Source organism: Nipponia nippon, unplaced genomic scaffold, assembly GCF_047370975.1.
Source record: "Nipponia nippon isolate SJK-2023a ecotype South Korea unplaced genomic scaffold, ASM4737097v1 scaffold_2, whole genome shotgun sequence".
Classification (NCBI taxonomy): Eukaryota; Metazoa; Chordata; class Aves; order Pelecaniformes; family Threskiornithidae; genus Nipponia; species Nipponia nippon.
The window spans coordinates 109779769-109806699 of NW_028262336.1; the positions used below are offsets into that span (position 1 = coordinate 109779769).

Genomic DNA, 26931 nt, shown 5'->3' on the forward strand with positions numbered 1-26931 from the left:
GTGATATACATTAGGTCATTGTCAGGCCAAAGTACATATTTTCTTTACTCTTTACCCTGTGCCCTACAACCTTTGTAGTTTTGGTTTCCAGACTGAAAGAGGAGGAACTTTTTTCATTTAATTCTTTTTTTTCTGAAGCAGTGGGAGGTGATTTGTTTCTCTGTCAATAGTGATGGTTCTAACTCTTAAAAGCCTGGAGGAACACAAGAGGTGGATATTATAAGGTACATAATATTACTTGTGTGTTAGAGGTTGAGCCTGCAGTTGTGTGCAAGAGCTCTCTTACTGGGGTGCGTCCTGGGAATCGAAGTGCCAGCGGTACTCCTGCAGAATTTGGTGTGGGTTGAGTGTGTGGTTATTTGCACAAAGTTTGTAGGACTGGGGTTCCTCTGTTGTTAAAGCTGATGTCAGTACCCCACGTTACCTTTGAGAAGTGGATGTTCATATTCCTCCGATAAAGGCAACATTAAAAGGATAGTCTTAAACACCGATATCCCCAAATATTATACATTAGCATCAAATGAGCTTATAATAATAATGGAAAAACCTTTAGGAATCACAACCTTTAGAATCATTTGAACCGCCTGCTTTCTGTCAATTTTTGCCTTTTAGAAAGTGCTAATTCTTGTTAAGTCCGCATGAGAGACTTGTTTAATGAGCAGATTAAATGGGTGATTATATGTCTTTTAAAAATGGTTTTTGTGGACGGGCTTCATGATGCCACTCTCCCGTTTTGGCACAGCAACATAGAGCAGCCTTTTTAATTACCCCTGCAGGATCACTGGGACCCAAGCTGTTTGCTTTATTAAACCCTGATGGCGCCTTTGGAGCAGCTCCTTCTAAACTCTGCTGTCACAATTGTATCTAAATTAGCATCGGAGTGACCCTCTTTTCAGGCTTCCCAAACCCCAGCTGACAGGGATTGCCAAAAGATGCTAATTGCTTGGGCTGGGCTAGGAACAAGGGCTTGCCAAGATAACAAAAGGACTAATGTTTCTTTCAATATGCGTCCAGATTCACATAAGTACCTCTTTTAATTACCAAGAATTATTGTAATGCCCAGTCAATGGAATAATTGACCCTCAACAGCGAGAGCTTATTATGTAATAAATAATGGCGTCGGCCTTGTCAGAGTAGCAGGTACGGAGGTGATTTGCTGGACTGAAAAGAGCTTTTCTCAGCAAGGGCTCTGGGATAGACCAAGGCATCCCAGCAGGAGTCCAGCAGAGGGAACTAATTTGAGTTTAACTGAGAGGAAATGCGCTGAAAGCTTTTAGACTTATCCTTACGATGACAAAGGAAGAAATAAAAAGGATTGGGTTGGTAGTTTGGCAGCTTACATCTAGGGAATCTCCCATGGATGAGGCAGACAGTCGTGCAGCTACTTCTAGTCTGTCGCGTTTCCAAGAGCATGTTTTCATCGGGGATAATGAGAAGGGTTTTACTGTCCCTGATTTATATCTCTGTGTCTCAGCATTACATATATTCACTGGGCTTGCACAGGAATAAAATATGACATTATTAGAAACAAGTAATTGATGTGTACAACATCGAATGTTTTTATGTGAAGAAACAAATTCAGTGTGGTTTTCCCTGCTCTCCTGTTCTTACACTCGCCTTCCATTTCAACTTCTAAATCCCAGGAGATGCTGCAGACTGGAGGGGTTAGATCTGGTCTCAACAACACTGAAGTAAAACCGGGGTTCATTTATTTTGTTGGTGTGCCCAGAATAACTCAGAAATCAAGATCCGGCCTTCAATTCTGAAGTCTCCATGTTCATAAAGAAAATACAGTCTACAGTAGAGCAGTTATCCCGGTGTTCAAAGTATGCTCTGGGGATAATCTAGCAACTGTTGGCGAATACACATGGAAAACACATACGGACATGGAAAATCCCTTCCCTGCCCCCTTGCAAACACGGAAGGAGGCTGTGCACACAGCATGCTCCTGGGGGATATGTTTGTAGTCTCATTTATGACAGGGCTCTTGTCCTTTTAGGTCAGACTGTTGCAAGTTTGGCTTGAGATATGTTGGCAGAGCTACTTGGGGAAATCTGCATAGTGCCTGCCAAAACAAGTTTTGGACCAAACCATGCTTTTTAGTGCCTTGCTTTTATGATTAAGGTCATTCCTGCAAAGCATGCATAAAGCAAGAAAATAAATATTGACTTGGCTAGGTGATATATGAATAGCACTTTTTGTTGTGTTTATAAGGTCACCAGAAAGATATGGTGGAATTGCCTCCTTGTGCTGAATTTCATTTCAGTTTATCCACTGTTCTGTCTTTTGGGGTTATTTTTTTGTGATGTGTGGTACATCAGCATTCTGAAAAAAATATATTCTAGTTCAAAGACGTTTTCAATGTGATGCTCTTTTAAGTAGACATTTCTTGCTTTGCATGCTCCTTAACTAATAGCATGGACATCCAGCAGAGGTTTAGCATAACAGAAGAAATATTTTAGTCAAAGGCTGATAAGCTGAGTGTGAATGGAAAATGAATATTGTAGATTAATTACACATAAGTCATCTCAAGCTCTTTCCATTTAAATGTGCTCTTCTCTGTTCCTTCTAATCTGTCCTTATGTGTCACTCAGACTCAATTTTTTCAGATTGCCAGAGCAGGAGAGAGAAGCAGGCCTGAGGATAAATTTTGTCTAGTAAACCCAACTGCATCCTCCTTAAGAGCTTGGTCTCCTCTGAAGAGGCATTCAGATCCAGATGGGCTGGCAGCACGGCAGCGGTAGTGGTGTTGGGAAATAGTTGTACTTCCCATCACATGATCACCAGATAGAAATATTTTCTGAGCTCCGAACCAAATTTAAGCTCTCCTTTTAGGATGTATCAAACTCCTGCTGAGGCCGAGCCTGTGCTTTCAATAGAGAGTTTGAGCCGATACAGTACACCTGAGAAATCTTGAGAGCATCCTGGCCCTTTCACCCTTTCTTTTTCTCTCTGAACTATGCACTCACTCGTACTGCTGGAACTCCTGAGAGCCTTCATGGTCCTGCTGTTAGGCTTGTTAAGGAAAAGTCTCTATCCCTACAGTGTGCTGTGTGTATTCAGCACCAGAGAAAAAGGGAGAATCAAAGCAATTGCGCAATATTGCACAGCATGAGAGGCGTCTGTGCGTTACTGAGGCAAGTACATAGATCTGGCAGGAAAGGGGAGTTCTGGGGTGGGATAGTGAAGGGAGAGAGTGAAATAGCTTTGATAGTGTTTTCCAAGGAGCAGCTTCAAAGAAATTGAAGATCTTTGGCTGAAAGTGATAAGTCTACGATGGGGAACAGCTTCAGATATTGTTGAAATCTTTATTTGAAGGGCAACAGCTTCAGATATTGTTGAAATCTTTATTTGAAGATAAGCCTTAATTTTCACCCTTTCCTACCATGATTTCTTTGGTTTCCTTGATTTCTGTGTCCTTCCCCCTATGTCTCAAGCTCCTTTCCTCCCCCTCCCCTTTCAGTGAGGCTTGAAGCAGCGAGGGGAACTAGGATGTGCTCAATGATGTTTGAATGAAGTAGTACTTGTGATGAGTTAAGGAGATCAGTATTATAAAGCTTTGTCTTCCTTCTTGTGTGCTCTGTAGACAGAAATATCAGCTGATTGTTATCCTCCTTTTATCTGTGACTGTAGGGCTAGTTGCTCTAAAGCACTGAGACTTGAGTGATGGCTAAAGTAGATGACGAGGTGGCAGGGAAATTATGAATTATTTTACATCTATTTTCATTATAGAAGATGAAGGGGAAATTATTATTCCAAGGGCATTTTTTTATGGAATCAGTGTGTGACCTTAGCAAATCTTAATGTTTTAGGAGAAAGTTAGGAGATCTATTGAAAATTCAAGTGCAGTAAATCACTCAAATACTATCATGGAGATAATGACAAGATAGAACAATAAATCTGTACCCGGTAAATTCCTTGATAAAACAGTTATTGTACAAACGGCACATAGTAAGCACTTTTGAAATCTCTTCCTGTTCTTTTTTAACAAGTGCTCCTGAAAACCTTAAAGGTATGCAAATGAAGTCTGTCTTCAAGGGAGAGCCTAAGGATTAGATATAACTTAATTTTACTTCAGCTCTTGGAAATGAAATTGAGGAATGAATTTTCCTATTAGGACAGCAATAGCCATGGATAACTCCATCAATTAACTTTTAAATTTTTCCTGATACGGTTTTATGTAATTGAATATGGAGTTTGGCCCATAGAGATTTCATACGTGAAGAGCATAAGGGGAAAATTAGGTTAATGTAACATAAGTCAAAATGACATGGCTTTGGTGAGGAAATTGTAGTTCTTTAAATTATCAGCATTATTGAAGAAGTTGATGGAAGATAAAGGCAACCTGGACGAGACAAATTACTTGGGTTTCCTAAAAGCTTTCCTAAATGCCCCCTCTAAGATTCTATTGAGGAAAATAAATAGCCATGTAATCCAGGGCAAAGTGCTGGTGTGGATTAAAAACTGTTCGGGCAGGTGTGTTCGTAGGAAGCAGGATTGAGACAAGGTCAGTGAAGTGACCTAAACACAGCAGTGCTTTAAGGCAAAGATGATGGAGGATGTAGAAAAAGAGGGGAGGAAGCTTCTGCCAAGTTTATCCAGAGGGGAGGCAAATGAAGGAGATCCTAGAATAGAAATCACCTGTTCCTGAGACTGGTGCAAAAGCAAAGAAATTTAGTGAGGGGCTGGCTTGGGATGGTGGGCGGAGGGGGAATTTCACAGGTTTTATGAGCCTCTATGACAGAGAAACTGAAGAATGGGAGAGAAGAGTGAGCAGCAATTTGTCACGGGCTGCTCAGGAGGAACTATCAGACTATATGATGTGCGGTCAGAAGCAGCAGGCAGGTTCCAGGTAGATTAAGCTTGAATATTGAACCATAAAATAATAACTGAATCAAGAAATTGGAAGTTACATGGAGGATTAAGATCATTTGACTTAGAAGAAAGCTTTTAAGAGCATTTGGCAAATGAATACCACACTTTGTAGCATGAGGAAAACTGACCAGTCTTCTGCCTGTCTTACCCTGAAAAAATATGGGGGTGTTCGGTGAGATCAAAATGCTAATAAAAGATCCTTTTCCCATGGAGTGATGGAACTACCCCAAATCATGTGCTACACCGAGAGAAGTTACAAATAAATGAAATAAACCAGCCTTCAATAATAGTGCATCTAAGCAGTACAGCAATGTAAATTGTGAAAATACATGTAGTTCATGCCCACTTAGAGTAACATTTCAGTTCCCTTCAAACTTGTATGAGAATTATCGGCATCTCTCCTCTTGCAACTCTTGTACAGTGCAAATGGCCACTCCCCGCTGTGTCTGGGTCATGGGCCTTCTTCCACAGCGAGGCCTGATGCTGGCCATCACCAAGAACCCACTACTAGGATGGGTGGCCCAAGTGTAGTATTGCCTCATCAAATGTTAAAAGCAAAACTATCAGAACACACAGTTCTTGCTGCTCTTCAGGTTTCTAATTAGCATGGATGGAGGCAGTAGCTTTACAACTGTCATCACTTATCTGCTGAGTAAGCATAATTTTTGTTGGGTTTTTTTGAAACTGGTTCTGTAGACTTTAATCTTACTGCTATCTAATTTCTAGTGAATTGGTATTAACTTAGTAAAATGGGGTACTTACTAACCCTGGCTGAGAAAGCATGGTCAGTCTGTAAATTCTTGTGTGGATGATTATTTGTTAAAAAAAAAAAAAACTTTCAAGAATGCATTTCATAATCTGGCGAAAGAGCTAACCTTTTGTCCTGTTCCTTCCTTTTTAAGCAAAGCTAGCTAAGCTGTAGCTATAGTATGGCAATTATGGTAACACATATTACGGTCAAGTTTACAGAAATCCTGGACTACTGCTGGCTTTCAATTATACTAGCCTAAGGAAGCAGAGGAATTCTCCAGCCATCAGTCTTTGACCAGTTTCCAAGCAGCAGTTACCTCAGTCTTTCCTTTTCCTTCCATACAAGCTGCACAAATACTCCAGTACTTATTTTAGACAATATCCTGAACAGACTTCAAACTTCAGCGGTTTTTGTGGTAGCTGTCTTCAGAAAAGTATGATTAGAATTTTTTTTTAAACACAGGGCAAGTAGTTCTCATTCAGTCACAACTTTGCAAAATGCAGGAGATGTCGCTTCAGCTTTCTAAGAGTAGTTTATTTTCTAGCAAATACAGTGCTTTTTCTTCAAATTTAATGTATAAAGCTGAAAAGGCCAGAAACCGATTCAGAATTAATTGTTCCTTATTATGGTTGTCTTAATGTAGATATCATTTGGTTTACCTTTTGGGGTTTTTTTCCCATATTCTGTCTTTATAATGTGCCATTTAAGTTTCCTGCCATGTAAAAAGGTTTGAAGGTTTTCTATTTTTTGTTTTCTTCAAATGCTAATTTCATTACTTAGCTACTTTGGTAGGCATGTTGGCTTGTGAAGTCTTGGCAATACAGGAGAGCTCTGAATGTAGGAACGGGTAGGTTTTTTAATCATACTGGTTCTGACTTTTTCAATCAGCGTTTATTAACACCTATTTTATTACGCTGCTTGACTAAACCTTTTGGAAAAGGGATGTCTTTGTTTCATTTGCTGAATCTTTAACGTTCTGGAGATATCCAATTAATTTCTAAAACTAGGGGAACATACGTGTGGTACGCCTAGTATTTCTCAGGTTAAAAAAAAGGTAAAATTCAAAAAAGAAAACCCACAAATTGATGGGTTTGATTAAAATTTAACTAAACACTTTGGAGAAAAGATCTCTGTTAAAAACTCAATAAACAAAATATCTCTGAGGTAGTCATTTATCAAAAGTAAAGGAGGCTGCGCATAGCATTGATGGGATACCTAGGACGACAGAAAGGCATAATTTAGTGGGATAAATCAAGATCTTTAAAATACAACATAATAAAATGAAAAGGCCAATTGCTTTGTGAGCCACCTGTCATACTAATATTCACTGATCTCATTAATTCTGTGGATCAGATGTTTGGACGATATTGAGAAAGCAAATGAGCATAAAGTTGCTCTTCTTGTCACAGGTATTCCTTTAGAAGAGGAGTGAATTGCTTGTTGCTCTGTTAAGCTGTTCATACTACTTATTTTTTTTAAAATGAAACAAATTCTATGTACAAGAGAAGTGCAAACTGAAAGGTAAGTAAACTGGCTGCAAAATTTGTTTCAACTTGTTTACTTGCCTGCTGAGCTGTACCATGAAAGGCCTAGCTGCAAAAGCTGGCTTACACCGTTCTGGATTGATTAAGTGATGTACCACTGAGCATTAGAAATATGTGCTATATTTACAGTGTGGAAAATATTTATTTCATAGCTTATTTGGGCAGATGTGAGCAAGTGTAGGAAGTATGTTAATATATGGAAACGCATAACTCTTTAAGTCAAATGTTTCCACAGTTGGTAATATCCCCGGCACAGATTAAATTTCCACCTAAGGCACAGCCATGTTCTCCACTGCCCTTCTCAACCTTGCCGAGTGAAGGCATGTCTCTTCAGTAGGCAGGGATTTGGTTTGCTCAGAAGTGGTTTCCACTGGTCACTTCCATAACAGGCCAAGCAGGCTGAGGGTCACTGACTGTCCAGCTTTAAGCAAGAGGATAGTGTTTAAGCAGGATTTATGGCAAGCCAAGCCATACAAATTGTTGCTGTATCAGGTCACTAATCCAGTTGGTCCTCTGTCTTCTCTCAGGTTACGTGTAGTGGTAGTATTTTTTCAAAAAACAGGAACTGGGCCATCAGGGATTGACTGCAACAAGAAAAGCTGCTGATTAACCATCGTAATCTGGATGGCAGTGGGGAGCACCTTATGCCCCGATCCGTGAGGATTTATAACCTAAAAACTGTAATCCCCGACTTGGCCCTTTTTGTCGCGTCTTAGCGGGCTCACAGCTGGTTGGTCGAGCATGTGTTACTGATCCACACAGGTCAGCTTGGTCACACGGTGTTGGCTCTCTTTGAATCCAACTGCTAAGCTACAATAAAAGAAAGCTAAAAATATATCAAATATTTTCCTAATACTATGCAGCCATGAAAGCAACTGGATAGTTGTAGAAAGTCATCACAGAGCTGCAAATGGGAGGAGCTGCCCCCTTTAAGCAGTCCCTCCAATTACACAGTGCATTCCAGTAGGAAATCTGAGGGTTTGCTCTTGCTACGCGGCCTCATAGCGGAAGAGTCAGTGGGGGGAGGGGGGTTCCTCCACAGTTCGGTAGGTTGTTGGCTTCAAAGAGATCTTGTTGCAATGCATTCTTCAGGCTCTGCAGCAGGAATCTCCAGGTTTAAAACTCTACTCCCTCCTTGACTTGGAACATCCCCTTGTCCTTTATTTCCTCCTGCCGAGGGTGATTAGCAATAGGGAACACAAGACAGGCTGGTGATCTTGCTGGCTGGTGATGAGCTTGTTCGGGTTGCAGACATCCTTGAAATGTTTGCAAAGTACCAGGATGCTGCTTGTATTCTCAGCCCCTCTAATGGGGTTGAATTCGCATCCAGGCCTGTTACTTGAGCTTCATCTCCATTTACGTCATGATACAGTTGACAGCTATGTGGCTGTCAAGATGGAAAGCTCCAGGTTTGGGTTTTTGGTTGTCATCCCCCCCCCCCGCCTTTTATTTAACACCTTTCACTGGAGTTAGAGATTTTTGTTTCTCAGTTAAGCTAGGGGTGCAACTAGTGGCTCTGTCTGCATTGCATCCATAGAGAGGAAGGTCTTGATTTTCCGCCAGTCTACCAGGTTGATATTTACTGAGCCCCTGAATGTTTCCTCTCTGTTCCTGATGCTAATATCCCTGATGTGCCAATCTTCTGAACATCACCACCTGCTTTCTTCTTATCCTCTCTGTGTAATTGGTGCTCTTGATGGTTTTCAATCAAGATGACAGGGGAAATACAGGGAGTAAAGCTGCTTTTGGAACTGTAGATCTCCACCGAAGGACACGATTGCTTTTGCTACAGATTTTTTCCTTTATTTCTTTTATCATAAAATAAACTGTCTAATAAGCCCTTTGCCTTTGAATTAATGAAAATATCACATCCAACGCTGTCAGCATCCAGTTAACTCTAAGTTTGAAAAATCAGAGCAAAATGTTTTCCAGAAGAAAGTATCAACTTTTTCGGTTTGTAATACTGTTCATGGTTCTGAGCAGTCTCATGAAAGAAAGTTAATTTAAAGGCTGCAAAGGGTTACTACTCAAATGCTTAGGGAAGGCAGAAGAGACTAAGAATTTGCCTTGTACACTGCCAGAGAGCAAACATGGTGGGGGAAACACTACTTAAAATATAGTTCTACTATTTTTAGTTCTACTTAAAAAAATATATATATATATATGGAGATGGGACACCAAATAAGGAAACGTGTTATTAATGCTAAAGGACAGTGTTGATGCAAAGGGATCGAAACAAGCCCTGTATAAACTTAAGCTGAAAAGTACTTGTGAAGAGCTGCTTTCTAGGGTGAGGAAATTTCAGGACAGCTTTCCAGTAATAGTAGCAGCAGTAGAGCAAGAGAAAAAAAACCAAATTGCTTTGGAAGGAGGAGATTAATATTTTCATGAGGTGACAAACTGATAGTGATTTCATATTGAAAAAAACAGAAGATGTCTGTGCTTGAAGTGGTGCACCAGGAGGCACAGGAGTCAGAGCAGAGCACTTTGCAGCTCTTAGAGAAAGCTTTCTAAATGTGTACTTGAAATGACACTTTGCTGCTGATGTGAGTTCAGTGACTGGCAAGATAGCTTCCACTTGGAAATTCCCATTAGTCTGTCATAAATTTTCAGTTATAGATAAGCCAATTTGGCATTTTAATATTATAGTATCTTTGGTATTCATTTTTAATGTTTTATCACTTCAGAAGAGTTGGCTCAGGGTTATACACTCTTTCTGCTGTGCATTATATGCCCAAGTAGTATGATGACAAGAGTGAGGTCTCCTGGATTTAGTAGACCCAAGACACATCTCTGTAGCAAATCCCATGTATGAAGGATGTGTATTTCCCTGGTAACTCTCTTTTTGCATCAACACAGATACTTGGGGATGGAATAAACAATGGAATATGTATGTGTTATCCTGTTGTTCCATCTCTGCTTCAAAATTGTCATGGTCAGCAAGATTCCCAGGAGACGGTAATCAAAGTTGTGCCAGCCAGTTGCCTTTTGGTAGGTGTTGCTATCCTGTCTTTCCAGAGGAAGCTATCAGGAGCTGTAATTGTTCTTAGGAGTTTATTTGCTGTTAGAGCAGAGTCTGATTATTCCATTTTGAGTGATGTCTAGAATGCTTTTTGGTAACTGATGATATATACCAAATCAGAAGAACAATTTTTTGCTTTAACCACTACTGTAGTGCATAGTAGGCTTTTTTTAATCCTACAAATCTTTTCAAAATAACAAGAGGAAAATTAATTTCATATAGCTGACTGAGGTTAGGAGCAGTACGTACTTGATTAGTTCAGACCACACAAACTCTAGTCTGTCTTGGAGCTGTTTAATTACAGATTCTTTCAGCCTTGTACTTAAAATTATAGTAGAACTGGAAGCCTTGCAACTTAATGTGTTACTAAAATTCATCCACATTTTTCATAATACAAGTCAGAGAAGGTGCTTAACATGAGTATCAGATTATGTGAACAGAGCATAGGCTTATGTTCTGTTTCATTATTCATACATTCTGTTACACTGGAACTGGCTTTTTTGGGGGGTGGGTTGTTCTTGTGTTGGGGTTTTTCTTTTTGAACAGGAGTTCATTTAAGATGAGTAACAAAAGAAATCAGGGACACCTGTGTCTTCCTCCTCTCTGTAGCTGAGCTATTGTGGAGTTTACTCTGCTGATTTTGGGGGATGGAGGCAGTGGGTGTCTAGTATGGTTACACAAATCTTTGTTGTTTCTAAACCTCATCCTCAAGAACAGTTTTTCAGAAAGGTCACTCTGTAACCATCAATAAGCCTTTGACAGATGCCAACCACATGTTGTCATTACTGTGGTTTGTGCAATATCCTCGCTTTATTTATGTGCGATTGGGTAGAGCAGCTGCGGGTTCAACAACTAAGCATAGGGTTTAGAAGCCAGCACCAGTCTGGAAGTAGACTACATGTGTTAGTATATTTAGTTCCATACTACATGTGCCTTGCTACCAGTTCATATCTGTGCTTACATAGCTCCTGGCTGCCCATGCCTGAGCCTCAATGGTTTGTTCCATAGGAAGCTTCATTACTTAAACCATATAGACTGAGGAAGGATGGTTACTGTTCTTCTGGGGAGAACTTTTTTTTTTTAGAGGGTTTTTTTCCCTCAGAGACAAGATTGGCCTGTACAAGACTCGTGACAGTTTGTTTATTTTTGCACTGCTAGACTGGCCTCACTTTTCGGTTTGGGATCCTCTGCACTTTCTAGATATGTCAGATAGAGTGGGCAGAGATTGTGTACCTTGTATGCCGGGTCTTCTACTATAAAGCTCTACTGAAAACCTGTGTGGTCTTGGGGCTTCTTGTGTTTGCATTAGTTTAATTGCCTCTCTGACCCCTCTTCCTCTGTTGGCCTTTCAAGCCCTGTGGGCTCTTAGCCTTGCTGATATCTCTCCACAGGATCTTTGTACCAGGAAGCATCCAGGCTTGCCTGGAACTCCCCCAGCCCTGCTGCCCAGCTATCCAGCAGTTTATCTGGCTTTTATACTGAACTTCTGGGTTTGCATTTTTAATACCTGTAATTCACTTCCTTCTGTTTCGTTAAGCTGTAGATGAGGAGTTTATTAGTTTTAGCTCTCTTCATAATACATCTGTTTCAGCATCTGACTGCTTTTTCATTTCTTTCAGAAGCGTGGTATTTAGTTGTCCTCTGAGAAAGGGGAGCAATTTATAAATATCCTTCTAGACCAGTTCTTTTATGCCACACTTCCAGTTATTTGATCACCTGTGCTAATTTCTTTTATTGTTTCCTTTTATTTTTTTCCCTCAGGGTTACTAAGATTAATTACTTTTCCATACTGTAGTTCTTCTATATATCCTAGGTGGTGTTTTTAAATTTCAGTCTTTATCGTGACAGTCAAAATAGAACATATTTTCTGCCTTAGCAGCCTCCAAATTAACTTCAATCCTACGTTATGAAATTTTTCAGTCTCGCTGTATCTGTTATCTAAAATCCGAAGTGGTGATCCATGAACTGGAACAGCAAGAGGTACCCTAATTTGAACAGAATGCAGTCGCATCACTTTCCACTATTCTTTGATTTCACTGACTGTGTCTAAACGGACTCTTGGGAGCGCTCTGCAGGGAACCCTGACTGTCCAGGTCAGGAACATGTTGAAATAAGCTATGGCTCCATTCCAGCTCGTGCACCAGCATTTCTTTTCCATGAAAACTAGAACGTAGGAAATGTCCCCTGCACATTTGTGTCTTGTCCCTGTATGGACTTGGAACAGGGCCCAGACACACCCTCAAACTTAATGGTACCCCTGCATCAGCATTCAGATGCATGTACTGATTCTCACTTGGGTTTCTATTTTAGAGGTCTACCTCTTTCTATTCAGTCTGAATTTCCAGATCTAATTTTCCTAGACGTATACCTCCTTTGGACCTGATGTATTTAAAGGATAATCCACTCAAAGCCCTCGCTGATATCTGTAGTACCTCTTTCTAAGAATTGAGGATGGCACTTACTGTTCTGTGAACTCTTTGGTGGCTTGAGGCTGCTGGAGTCAGTAAGATTTCTAAGGATATGAAAATCTACAGTGGTTCAGATCTTGCCCTTATTTCTCTCAAATGTTCTGATGTTGAGAGTAATATTGCTGGGCTGTATTATCTCTTGGTCTGGATTCTTTGTGGGTTTGATGAAAAAGATGTACAAGTTCTTGTGATGTCTTGAGTCAGAAAGGGATCATGTTCTCAGCTGAAAAGAGGGCTATTCTGTTTGGTATTTGGTTTTCCATTTATAACTTTAAAAAAGGTGGAAACATGCTTACCTTTTAATTCCCATACGTATGTGAAGTTGTTCTCTGAACGCTATAAGAATTAAGGTGGTCGTGAGAGAATAATGACAATGTGTGTCGTCAGTTGGAGAGGCACTCTGGAGAAAGGCCGCTCAGAGAGGGAACTCGCTCCTAGGCTGCTGAACTGTGAATATGCCAGAAAAGAGCTTAGGCAGTCTGGCTTCCCTAGGCAATGGTTTCTTGGGATTTCTCCTACTTTCAGGTACATCAAACTTGCTGAACACATGAACACTTAGTTCATCAGCTTCTACTGCTGGAACGTGCTAATTTAGATCTTGTTCAAGCCTTTCCATGCAATACTGTAATAATTGTGTTGTAGACAGGCCTAACCAGGAAGCCTACCATGGTCAAGCTGACGTCTAAGCAAGCGCTGGAGTCTGCCCCAAGTAAGGAAGGGTTAAGGAAACCTGGATTCTGTCAGTGGGACTGAACTCAAGACTGATAGGCTTTCAACAGCAGAAGCTTTGCCAGGGATCGAGAGCAGTGATGTCTCTGAAGGAGGTTAAAGCAGCTGTTTTCTGGACATTTTGTATTTGTTTAGCCTTGGAGAGCTCCAGGTTCGCTTCCCTTTAGTTTGCCAGTTCCTTTCAGTACATGAGGTCCCCTACGTTAGCTTTCCTGCTTGTTCTCTAGGGAATGTGACTATTGTAATAGTAATGGCTTGATGATGCTATCCTACCTTCTTCTGACCTGACAGTGAGTCCGCTCGTTTGCACTTGACTAACACTGTCAGTCCAGTGAAAGGCACTGAGTTGTGTTACTAGATGGCTTTCCTGGAGTTGATTGATGTCTGCTAATTATTTTAACGTTTCATTTCTTTTTTGCTTATTTTCAGTCCTTCCTCTTCCAATGACCAGTTATAATTCATAATTGATTCTCTGTGTGTGTGTGTGTGTATATATATATATATATATATATAGGTACACCTTTATCTTTGTTCTGCTGTTTTGAATTCACTTTGGAGAGAACCACTTCTTTTGTAAGCAGCTATTTTGTTTCGGTTCTCCAGACTTATGAGTATTGAATGTCTAGAACTTGCAGTATCGGATGGTGTTAGTCCTGGACTTAAGCTCTTGGGTTAGTAAATAAGATGCAGCTTTTTTGCTGCTTGGTAAAATAGCTTGAATATGGTCTTTTCAGGCTTATAGGAAACACCTCGTTCCTATGAGCGTGCCCTGGAACTTGATTGCCAAATGGCACACAGGGTCAGGTTATATTGTCTAGTTTGCCAGTTTGCATTTGGGCTTGATTTCCTGTCTTTAAAATTGTGTCAGGTAAGACACAGCATATCTGGACTGGAAAATTAACAGAAGGCACCTAACTCCTGAAAATGCATAATCAATATGTGGTGCTAGGATCATTTTCAGAAACTTTATTGGCATGATAATAGCTGTCTTAGACTGTAACCATGTTAGGGCAACTGGATGTGGAAACACCCTGAATCTGTCAAAACAGACATAGCAGCTGACCCAGTGTAGAAACCAACCACTTGATCTCTTTGCTCAAGGGATGTGTGAATTGTGCACTTTAATAAAAGTAGGCTTGAACTCCTGAACTAAGATATGTGACCGTATCAAAATTAAAAATACAACAGACCACCCTTTCCTAATTACTTTAACAAATGCTCTTGCTAATGAAATGACAGTGGCAATTTTAATCCCCTAAATTTAAGAATTTCTGGCTCTCTGCTAGGGGAGGATATAGTAGTAGCAAAAATAATTAATAATTTCTGTAGCATGTTTTATCATTGGATCTGAAATCATTTAGAGGCAAGCGAATATCTTCACAATTGTTGTATCACAATTTCCATTCTGTGAATAAGGCAACAAAATTACAGACGGAGGGGAATGGGCAGGGTAAAGTATAGCTAGTAGCATGGCTTTTCGGTAAAGGTTGTAGAGGAGTTGATGTACTGCAAGTAACTCTGTGTGTTGTGGCATCTTTCAAATCAGCATAAAAGCCTGAAGTTTACACTGAAATTCTTCCTTGGCAATATTTTGAAAGGTTTGGAGAAGGACCACAAAATGCATGCTTATCCAAATGGTGGGGGTGGGTGTCTGTAATGGGAATTGCAAACAGAAGTGACTTGGCTTTTGTTTTTCTGCTAGGGCTGCTGTTCTGCTGAGACACAGGAATCGGACACTGAACCTGACTGAAGTATAAGTGAAGGGGGGTAGTGAGCTTCCTGTGCCAAAAATGAGCATAAAGTGGAAAGGCTAAATATGGGTTAGGAAAATCAAAGCAATGTAAATACACACACACACACACACTGCTGTCAGTAACACAGAAGAGGTTATAAAAAGAAAAAGCAAAGATTGTATGAGGAAGCACCCCTGTCAAGTTAAACTGGGGAAGAATTTGGCTCATTATATTTAATGTCACATCACTCATTTAGAGCCCTAAAAATAGTGTTTATAATAAAACCCCTGACACAGCCATGACTAGCATGATTCAGATGGCCCCTTTCCTTTTTTAATTTGTGAACAAAGCTCCTCCTTTGAAGAGAAGTATTTGTTTACAATGGTTTATCAGAGCAGGAAATGGATCAATTAGATGTAACTTTTTAAGTTAATTGACTGCCACTACTAAAACCACCTGACGTCGTGCTGTGCCAGTAATGCCAGATGAGAAGTCTCATCACTGTTGCTGTGGGAAAGGCAAGGACATGATGGGAAATGTTATTCTTGGCACTGGAAAGATTAAAAATTTTAAATATTTATAGAGTCTTATCTAAACTACTGATTGGTTATTAGTGCCTTGAATTGAGGCAGGGATGTGTGAATCCCTAGAGCTTTAGGACTGTATCCCATCTAAATGAATCTGAACCATTAACAGGGAATTGGCGCTCTAAATCTTCCTCTAGCTGTATCCTCCTTTCCACACGGCACTGCCTTTATTTTTTTTTTTTCTCTTGGATTGTTTCGTTAATGATCTAGAATGTAATAACAGCACAAAAAAAGTTTTAGATTCTTCTCTCTTTGAAATATTTGGCTTCAGAGCTGTATTTGTATCTTTTTTCTTTTTTCTGCTGCACAGGCTTATCATCCTTTTTGCCTGTGCAAAAGCAGAATCACTGCATTAGCATGGTGCTACCTTGTTGCTATACTGAGTTTAGCAATCTTTTCTGCTTCAACAATACTTCCCTGCTGACTTAAGGGGCTTTTGGAAGGGGGAAGAGGGAAGGTTTAGCATAAATATTCTGGATTATTTTTTCTTGGCAAATTCCTGGCCTGTTTGGAGACTCGAGAAGCTATTGGATGCATTTGTTGGTGTTGCAAACCCACATTTTTCCTGTCAGTTGCAGAATAGCTCCAGCTTTTGATGACTGTAATGAGGTCTTCGGTAATGCTTCTGCTGCCTGTAGCAAATGGGCTTATTGTAGGAGCCAGGAGCCCTTCCAGAAAGCCACAATTTCAGAGCTGAGAGAGAAACAGGAGAGCACAACCTAGAAGTAAAGACTCCTATCTCACCTAATCTTGAGCCTCGCAGGAGGACCCCTTGAGTGTACAAGTGAGGTTGAAACTATTTGGTATGGCTAATGTTTATCAGCTAGTTTAAAAAAAAAAAAAAAAAACAAAAAACAAAAAACAAAAAAAAAGTCTTTTCCTCTGATATTATTTCCATGTTGCTGTCAAGCCTGTGGTAATACAGTAAAAGAGAGTGAACGAACTTGGGGCATACTTTAAGGGCAGAGCAGGTAGGAAACTCTCCAGGTCAGTTATCTTAAAAATAAGTCTCAAATTCAGTAGGCTTGTGAGCCTAAGGCAAGCTTAATTGAACTTAAAGGAAAGCAAAAATAAGCATTTAAAATGCTGTTTTGGTTCTCATAAACCTGAGTAAGCCAAAATCTGGATTACTCAATTATGTATGGTTGTGGGATTTGTTTTGTGAGCATTTTCCTGCTCAGCCCAGATTCTCAGCGTCCTTCTTTTCCTCTCTGTGTGTGTGGCTGTCTCTGAAGGAGGAGAGGAAAGGACTTCAGGTTTTGATTTGGGGGCTCAGAATGTGCTCCAAGTCACCCCTTTTCATACCAGGCTGGCCACAGACGTGCTGGAAAGTGTGTTTGTAAGGAGGAGGTGGTACAGTGATACTCTTTTGAGCATTTACCCCAGACTGTATCTCTGCAGCTGTGTTCATGTCTGTGCCTTGGGAAAGGGAATAGTTGCCTGGGAGGGATTGCGAAGCCTCACTTTGCAGTGCAGGTTTAATAGGAAGGCGCAAGCTGGCCACAACATGTGGTTTTGTGGGCTGAAAGCTTGTCACTTTTGAAGGAGCTGAACCCTAGAGCCTGGCATTCTGGTGTTGCTTTTCCTCTACTAAAATGTTCTTTAAGGAGCTCTGCATAATGCCTGTCTGCATTGAGTTGTCTCTCCCTTTCGCTTCTTGATTGAAATGCACATTGCTTTATCATCAGTTTAGTTTACTTGTCTGTTAAGCAAAACTAAAAGCTTTAAAGAACTCATGCAATGGATTTAAGTATCACTGAGACTGGTGGCTACCTTGCCTCGCTGTGAGAGGAGTTGGTCAAATCCCGGCTCTTACGTGCATAGGTCCTTAGTTTCTCCCATTTTGAGAACAAGGGAGAAAGGAGCAGTGTGTAGTTATGCCACATGGTCACCGTTTTGAGACAACGGCGTTATTCACTAGAAAGTCAGGTACCCATGCAGAAGACCTTATGTATGCTCGGTGGGTTAGAAGAAATGGATCCCATGCTTTTTATCAGCACCTGTGTTTGGAAACCAGCATCCCTGATAATGGCTGGTGATGGTCCCAGAGAAGTATCAACTCTGTTCATCTTCTCAAGTCAGGCTTTCCAGCAGGCTGGGTCTCACTGAGTGTCACCACCTGAAGGATGAACACAAAATTATGAGACTACAAAATTTAATGTGAGAGCAATGGAGGAGTGGGTTCCAGAAGGTAGAGGAAGCAGGGGGGGACCTGGGAGGTGTAAGAAGATGGGTAGGGGTCAGTGCAGTGTCAAGGGGACTGGGCCCCTTGCTGTTGTGTATCCTCTCAATCTTGCCCAATTGATTTCGTTTCATGATAGAGAAAAAAAAAATGTTTTCTCCCTGGTGCTCTTAGTATCTCCTGTATCTGCAGCCTCCAGCTGATGCAATCTAAATAATGCATATTTGGTCCCAATATAGGTATCTAACCCACTGTCTTGGCTGTGACAATGCCCAGTGACAGACAATTATTAAGAACAGAAAAGGATGTAACGGTACTTCTGTGGTGTAGTCTCCCAGCTGTAAGCAGCTCAGGGATTTCAACACGCAGAAACAATACCTTTGTATTTATTAAACCTCAATGGATTTTTCTTCCAGGAAGCAGTGTAATTTTAAGTTCAAGTTCAAGTTAAGCTTTTCAAGTAGTGCGATCACTCTCTGGTCCCCAACAACCTGCAGGAATCCTCTGCTATATATGTGAAAGTATATTACCTCTAACTGGTTTTGAACCTGCCGCTGGCTGTTTGATCTGGTGTCCCCAGTCCTTGTACTGGAATGAGAAAGGAGCAATTATTCTGTTTACCTGCTTTCTGCCATTCTTGTCTTTACAGGCCTTTATATAGTCTCTCTCTTCTCCATTTTCTGAACAGGAAAGTCATTGCATTAGTCACTATTCATATTGAAGCCATGCCATACTCTGATTATTTTTGTTGCCTCTCGTCTCAACCCTTTCTAATTCTCCAGTGCCCTTTCTGGAATGAAGGAAGCATGTAGATGGAACAGATCATCTTGAGTGCCATTACGTGGCACGTGCGGGACAACTGGGGGATCAGGCCCAGCAAGCATGGGTTTATGAAAGGGAGGTCCTACTTCCCTGGTCTCCTTCTATGACAAGGCGACCCACTTAGTGGATGAGGGGAAGGCTGTGGATGTTGTCTACCTGGACTTTAAGTAAGGCCTTTAACACTGTCTCCTACAGCATTCTCCTGGAGAAGCTGGCTGTGCACGGCTTGGATAAGTGCACTCTGCGCTGGGTTAAAAACTGGCTGGCTGGCCGAGCCCAGAGAGTGGTGGTGAATGGAGTCAAATCCAGTTGGTGGCCGGTCACAAGTGGTATTCCCCAGGGCTCAGTGTTGGGGCCAGTCCTGTTCACTATCTTCACTGATGATCTGGATGAGGGGATTGAGTGCACCCTCAGTAAGTTTGCAGACGACACCAAGTTGGGTGGAAGTGTTGATCTGCTGGAGGGCAGGAAGGCCCTACAGAGGGACCTGGACAGGCTGGATCGTTGGGCCGGGGCCAACTGTATGAGGTTCAACAAGGCTCAGTGCCAGGTCCTGCACTTGGGTCACAACAACCCGTGCAACGCTACAGGCTGGGGGAGGAGTGGCTGGAGAGCTGCCTGGTGGAAAAGGACCTGGGGGTGTCGGTTGACAGCTGCCTGAACATGAGCCAGCAGTGTGCTCAGGTGGCCAAGAAGGCCAATGGCATCCTGGCTTGTATCAGGAATAGCGTTGGCCAGCAGGAGCAGGGAGGTGATAGTGCCCCTGTACTCGGCACTGGTGAGGCCGCACCTCGAGTACTGTGTTCAGTTTTGGGCCCCTCACTACAAGGACATCGAGGTGCTGGAGCGTGTCCAGAGAAGGGCAACGAAGCTGGTGAAGGGTCTAGAGCACAAGTCTTAGGAGGAGCGGCTGAGGGAACTGGGGTTGTTTAGTCTGGAGAAGAGGAGGCTCAGGGGGGCCTTATTGCTCTCTACAACTGCCTGAAAGGAGGTTGTAGCCAGGTGGGGGTCGGTCTCTTCTCCCAAGTAACAAGCGATAGGACAACAGGAAACAGCCTCAAGCTGCACCAGGGGAAGTTTAGGTTGGATATTAGGAAAAACTTCTTCACCGAAAGGGTAGTCAGGCATTGGACCAGGCTGCCCAGGGAAGTGGTTGAGTCTCCATCCCTGGAGGTATTTAAAAGAGGGGTAGATGTTGTGCTCGAGGACCTGGTTTAGTGGTGGACTTGGCAGTGTTAGGTTAATGGTTGGACTCGATGATCTTAAGGGTCTTTTCCAACCTTAACGATTCTATGATTCTAGATGAAGCACAGGGTTTTCTATAGCAGCAAAATGTTCGAGCTTCTTGTATCCCATTCCTAATAAGTTCTAACACTAATTTGCTTTTTTGGACTGCTGGGTAACAGGATTGCATCCTTAGGCCTTCAGCTGACTATTACTACTATCACTTTCCCTATGTCTATCACTTTTCACTTAAAGACATTGAATTGTATTTTATTGCACACTAAGTCCTTTTGCCATTTTTTCTGGTTCGTTTTTATTACTTTATATGCTCTCTGAGGGAGGCGGTATTCTCTCAGACTGTTGCCTTGCTATTCACCCCCTTCCTAGACCATCTATGAATATCTCGGTTGGTACAAATCGTAGCCCAGGCATCTGTAGGACTACCCTGATGATCTCTCTCCATTAGGAATGCTGCATTTGTAGTCCTGCTGTTGAGTTTGTGTTATCTTACTGGTTACTTTCCTGCGCAAGGACCTTTTCCACTTAACCTGTGGTACCTTCTTTTCTGATGCTCTGATAAAGGGCTCAATCAAGCTGGACCAAGCAGAATTTGGAACTCTGAATAAACAGAGGTTATCTGGTGAGGAATTCTGTCTGACTCGGGCAAAGAGATTGTTTGTGCAGCCCACTGTGCCATATCCAGAGTTTTTTGTGTTCTCCTCTGGTGTAGACACAGCAACAGTCATGGGTGCCCCTGGCATTCTGCCTCCCAAGGAAGTTGCTGGTGGAGCTGGCTTCACCTGCCCTTGGCCCGAAAATGCTATGTGATATAGGCAAAGCTGCCTTAATTGCTATGAATGTTGGTTTTCCATACCTACAGTATGAGAAATAAAATTTCCTACCTCACAGGTGTGGTGTAGTGCTCAAATTAGTAAGCAGCATGGTTCTTGCTGGAGAGCCCTGGACAGAATGAAACTGGGAAATGCAAAATATTTGATCTAGTTCTACTTGAACATCAGTGTGATCCATGCTCCTAAGTTGCTTAAGTGTTCTTGAAACACACCACAGTCATTAGTAAGCGGCCTGCAGTGTGATCACTGGTCAGATGTGTTCACAGGGAGGAGGGGGAGGTCCCCACCGCCAGCCTAGGTAAACCGCCAGAGTCCCTGAAGGGGGAGGACAATGGTTTAAATGAAAAGATTGCTGGTAAGCTCTTTAAAAATGCCAGTTGTCTTATGATGTCACTGATATGGCTTTGGAAAATCTCAATACTTTTACTACTTTAACGTTAATTCTAATATTACTGGTTTTCGTTTACTGTACCTTGCAGGCTTTAAGCAGAACATCACTGTCCGCCTTTTTCACTAGCCAGGCAAAAACTGTTTTAAAACTGTTCATGGTGATATGCTGCTGCGATGATTTTAAGGAGTAATCGTATGGGAGCTTTTCTTTTAAAACTACACACAACATGGCATTGTAGGATTTTTGCACACAGAAGAAAATAAACCGGGTCAAAATAGGTCAAACTTCAGTCTTCCAGTGTGAAGACCATCTATTTTAAGTGGAAGATGAGAAATGAAATAGCAACTGTTACCCTGAAATGAAAAATGGTGCTGTTTATGTATTTAATTGGTCAGGGTTTGCAATGGGGCTTTGAATTCTGCTGCTGTCGGATCTCGTACTGCTGCTGTCCATCACAGTTTTTCTCTTTCTTAAAAGACTTGTGGTAAATTTATTTTGGATAGTTTCTTAACAGGTGTTTCCTCGATGTTACGAATGCTTTAAATGAGAACCGTGCTCCACGTCCGGAGTTCTCAGCTGAAATCACACGGCAGCCTGACACGGGCACTGGTGTGTTTACTCATCTGCGGCCACGCTGACAGCAGGCGCTGGCGGGTCCCCGCCGCGGCCCGGCCCGGGCGCAGAGCAGATGTCGGGGATTAGGGGGAAGGATTTGGGGAGGCCTTCAGCCTGCGCGTTCGTGGAAGTAATTCATTGTGGAGACGCAGACAGGGCCGGCTGGGCCTGCGCTGAGGAGTCGGCTGAAATGGGTCTCGGCGGGTTTGAGTATCCGAATCAAAAACAAATGTTTTCCTGGTACCTTTTAATTAAAGGGAAAGCATAAATCAATATAATAAAGTTAGCGCACCACGTGGTATTGTACTTCTACAGTGTTCTTCTCAGCAAAGAAGCTGGCAACATGGGTCTCTTGGCCGCCTGGTCTGCCGTGCTGGGATGGGGTGTGGAGGCAGGAGGCAGCTGTGCTGCCTGCCCTGGGACGGGGCGTGCAGGAGGGCCTCTTCACCTTGGGCTAGCGCTTGTGGCCGTCCCGTCACTTTGTCAGTCTTTTATGGTTAAGAGAACGTTTCCTGTGGGCTGTCTGTCTTCAGCTGTTAGGTTTGTCTCTGGCTCTTGTGTTTTGAATGTCGTATGCTCAGAAATCGGCCATTTAGGGAAAAACAGGGGTGGCACAAGGTGAACGAGACTGAGCGGTGGAGAAGATCTGCCATGGCATGAAGTGTCCCCTACAGACATCAGATACTGCACCGCATACCCATGAGGCTTGTCAGGCATCTCTGTGAGCCAGGAAGCTAACTTTTGGCTGCAATTCAGTTATTTGTAGATTCAGAGCAGGCATCTGTAGCTGTGATTTGTGATGTGGAAAAGAGAATTTATGTAAATCATTACTATCAACTATTGTGCTGTTGTTGTGAAGATTTCGGTGAAGGGTGAAAGGAAGAAGGGAGAGACAGGATGCATCTCCAGGTTTTGGCAAGAGGGTGTGATGGGAATGATTGCAGATGTGCCTCCTACATGATAATACAAGACATTAAGATGTGGTAGTTGTATGAAGGTCATGTGCTCAAGCAATGAAATAAATTGCTCTGGGAATGAAAATGAAGGAAAGAACCAAGGTTTTGTGGGAAAAAGTACCCATTTGTGTAAGATTCCATTGATCTGAGTTGAACCGCAGTCATGTTAAAATAACCCGAAGTCTTTAGGGCCTTCAAGAGAGATGATAAAGCAGTAAAGAAAACTTTGAGCTAACTGCATTCAGAATATGCTTTAAGAACATAACCATTTGAGTACGGTAGCTGAGTGAAGATAAAATCCCCAGTGAATATGTAGTGGCAGAGCTAGTAAGTACTCTTTCTGGAGAAATATAACATGGGTAAGTAATGACTGTTATCTGATTCAAGTCAACTGTTGCTATAACAGATTGAAAACAGACAAAGATCTATAAAATCGAGTTTACAGGATGTAGTTTTGCAGAATGCAGAGCCCCCCTCTATGGAAGTGATGTACTTTCAGCTGCTATTGACTTCAGTAAGAATTCAACCTGCCCATTGATTTATAAGCCTAGACCCTGGTTTGAAAAAACTGAAGAAGATCTTCTTCTCCAAGCATTGCAGTTACTAGATCTAATTCATGCTATATGGTTATCAGCCATTTTCTGGAATTCTTGAGCTATTAAGGAATCTCCAAGATGTAAGACACAGATGTTATCCCAGTAAACTTAATGTCAAACCATATCAGGAAATAAGTTTATGAGCAAAATATCAAAAACCATAGTGCGTTCCATTTGTGGGTCCCAATGCTGTAGCTCAGCGCAAGCAGCAAGCCACGTGCAGAATTGCAGTATTTTCTGACAACCTGCCTGCATGCACAGCTGTCTGCATGCCCTGTCTAAATTGCTAGATCAGAGCTCTGGAGAGTAACAGTCTTGCTAAAGTCAACTGATTTGCCAGATGTGGGGACAAGGTGCAGAATCTAATTTGAACTAATATTAATGAAAGTGCCACTGGTCATTCTAGGTTTTTGTGTGTGCTGTAGATCTTGAGTTTTGGTCAGCAGCTTCACTCAGAAGGCAAAATTGTTTAGATGGTCCAGGTGAGTGGATAAATACCTAATTATACTTACCTGAAATATTTAATAATGCAGCTTAGTTAATGTGGTTTATATGTTTTTTAATCCCCCTCTTGAGATGGTCTACAAAAGCACAAAAATGTTTGGCAGAAAGATACACTAAGTGGCAAAACAAATTGAAAAGGAATAGATGCAGACTTCAAAGATGATTTTTAAAAAAAGTGAGTTAAACAATTATGTGAGAAGGGGGAAGTGTTATTTGATACTAATACCAAAAAAAGCTATTTTTTTAATGTACTACTAAAACAGTTGTTTAAAAAATTATTTTCAAAACACTCCAGTGAGGTTGACAGTATTTATGTGTTTTCTCTGAGGTTAGGACACATGCCCAAATTCATACCATGAAACAGTGGTAGAGGTGGAACAAGACCAGGGTTCCTGAAAGTGATTTTTCTGCTCTTGGTAGAGCACCTTTTTACTCAGGGATGCTACTTCGCTAATACTGGGGAGGAGGGAGTGTCTCGAAACAAATGTTTTGTGTGAGGAAGCCAGTGCTGTTGCAGTAGCACATTTGGAAAATTTCAACACACAAACCCAGGAAATTTGAAGGTTCTGACTCTTTTTGTAGGTGTAACTTGGCAGGTTGTACAAATATCTTATATCTTCACTGGCAAGGAACAGCTTCTGCTAAACATAATTACTCCCTTGGAGTTTTAAATTCAAAGGTGGGTTCTGTAAAATTTAATTTTTTTCCCCCTGAAGCTTTCATGATAAAGGCACAGTTATTAAGTAAGGGCAGCTACTATACAAGAGTGGTTACTATTAAAACCTGCACAGAAAAAGTTATAGGCACCAAACAAAAGTGGTTACATGCTGAACATGACTTCAAAAGGAGAAACATAATGTAAAGTATAAATTTCTTTTTACATGCAGAGTAGAAGTTTATACTAAAGCGTATGAAACAGTGAGCAAGACAAACTGTTTCCTTGATAGACCTGACAAAGTTACTGTTTCAGATTTACTTTGTTCTTTCTATTCATGCCTGGGTTGGTTTAATTTGAGGGAAAGGAAAGAGAGTGACTTTGCTTTCACACTGGAAAGCACACTTTCATACAGGTTTTACTTGGGCTCGGTGAAGTTACAGCACCATGGCAGGTCACCACCCATCAGCAGGTAGCTAGCTACCTATGGGCCTACTCTTCCACATCCTCAAGTGTAAGTTCCTCTTAAATGGCAATAAAAGAAGATTATATTGTGTTGCACAACCATCTAATTGGAGATATCTCAGAAAACTCAAACTATCTTATGATTCAGAGTAGTATCAAGAACACGTGTAAAGGAAGGAGTGACTTTTACTCAGTAATTTTAATTTGTGCTGGAGGAGCTCAGGCTAATACAGAATGATGTTTTTGGATTTCTTTAACCAGGAAGAATAATTAGCACCTAGTGCCATTTACCTAAAGATCTACTGAGGTATTTCATCCACTTCAGGGAGAAGGTTCTTTGGTTAATGAGATCTGTGCTCTCTAATAAAATTTCAGGAAGCCACTTATATCCATTTACATGGAGCATGATTTTACTACTAATTTTTAACCAACAGTCTTCTCCAAATTACTTCGAAGAAACGTTCATTTACGTTTTTTTTGTTGAGCTTAATGTAACCAATAATGAAAAAGAAGTGATAGGCTGCATGAAATTGCATCACAGTTTATGCTGCCAGTGAACCATAAAATCAAATTAAAACACCATCTGATTAATTTTCTTAATTCTCTGCTATCAGAGTAATAATGGAGAGTAACATGGGCAAGCTCCTTGTTTAATTGGTAGTGTTGTATACTAATTAAGTAATGAGATACAGTAATTTTTTCTCAGGCAAGGCTGCATATGTAGAATATGTTTTTAGTTAACACAAAACAGCTTATTAACACCCTTTGGGACACATTTGGCCAATGATATATTAATTTGTGTATCAAATATTAATTTCTGTAAATTAAGAAATAGAATAAAAATAGGTTGCTAACTTGCTGTATTCCTCCATTATGGAAAAATAGTTCCTAACAAGAAAATAAAAGGGAGTAGAAGATCTGAGGATTTCGGTGTGCTCCTATGGTGTTATAGCTCTAACTAGTTTCTCCAAAATCATGGCAGTGTATGTGAAATTGTTTTGGGTTTGGTTGTTTTTTTTTTTTTACTCCCCTTGAAGATATTAAGTTTTGGGTTTGTAGCTTTGTATTGCCAATTCCTGGAATTTTCTGATCATGAAAGAACTTAAAGCAAGTGATATGTCTTTTCTGAGTTGCCATTATATTTTTCTGTTTTCTGTACTTTAGTTTGTATTTTCATGCTTTCTTTTAACCATCGTAACTAGCAACTTCTTTAATGAAAAGCTTCTTGCTTGAGACCTATATCTCAAAATGTCTTGGCCTTTACTAGGAATGCCAAATATATTCCTTTGTGATATTGTGTTGGCATTTTTCTTTTTGCTCAAAGTACTGCTCCTGTCCTTCCTCTCTACATTTATATCCAGGTATTACATTAAAATTACCAATAAGCTTGATAAGTATGGCATAGAAGCTAGACAGTGGATAGGTTTCTTACTGTAGTCTTCCATATGGTTTTAAGGATGACTGGTGAAATTAAGGAAAAGGGGTAAAATATCTGAGTAAGGTATCTGATTTTTTTCTTTCCTCCTCTTACTGCTCTCAAGGGGATAGGGCTGTATGAGTGGAGGCTGGGAGAGAGAGGAAATAGGTTTGAGACTGGACCAGTGTGTCATTGTGTTACCTCCAGCCAGCCAGTGAGGTCATTGTTTTCATCTGAGTCATTTTAGAATGAAAACTCTTACATTATGGAAAACATTGCACATCTTTATTTCAGACATGGAAATATCCAGCCAGCCTTTCAGTGGTAGAGCTCCACTGATTTCATTTGAGGTACTCCTGACTCCCAGTGGTGTAAGCAGGAGGGGAAATCAAATTCTTTTGCCTCGTTTTTTAACACTTTGCCGCTAACCCAAAAGCGTTATTCTTTAGGCACATTTCCAGCCAAGATGCTTGTTGAAGAGGGAGCTGGTAAATCTGTTGATCACACCTGTCAGCCCTGAACCTAGTAAATCTGTCCAGCCTGG

General features: G+C 41.2%; 1 protein-coding gene across 6 annotated transcripts in view; it reads left to right on the forward strand.

Annotated features, from left to right (window-relative positions):
- ATP8A2 (ATPase phospholipid transporting 8A2) overlaps window positions 1-26931 on the forward strand; it is a 349469-nt gene that overhangs the window by 279034 nt on the left and 43504 nt on the right. The gene's annotated exons all lie outside the window — the stretch shown is intronic.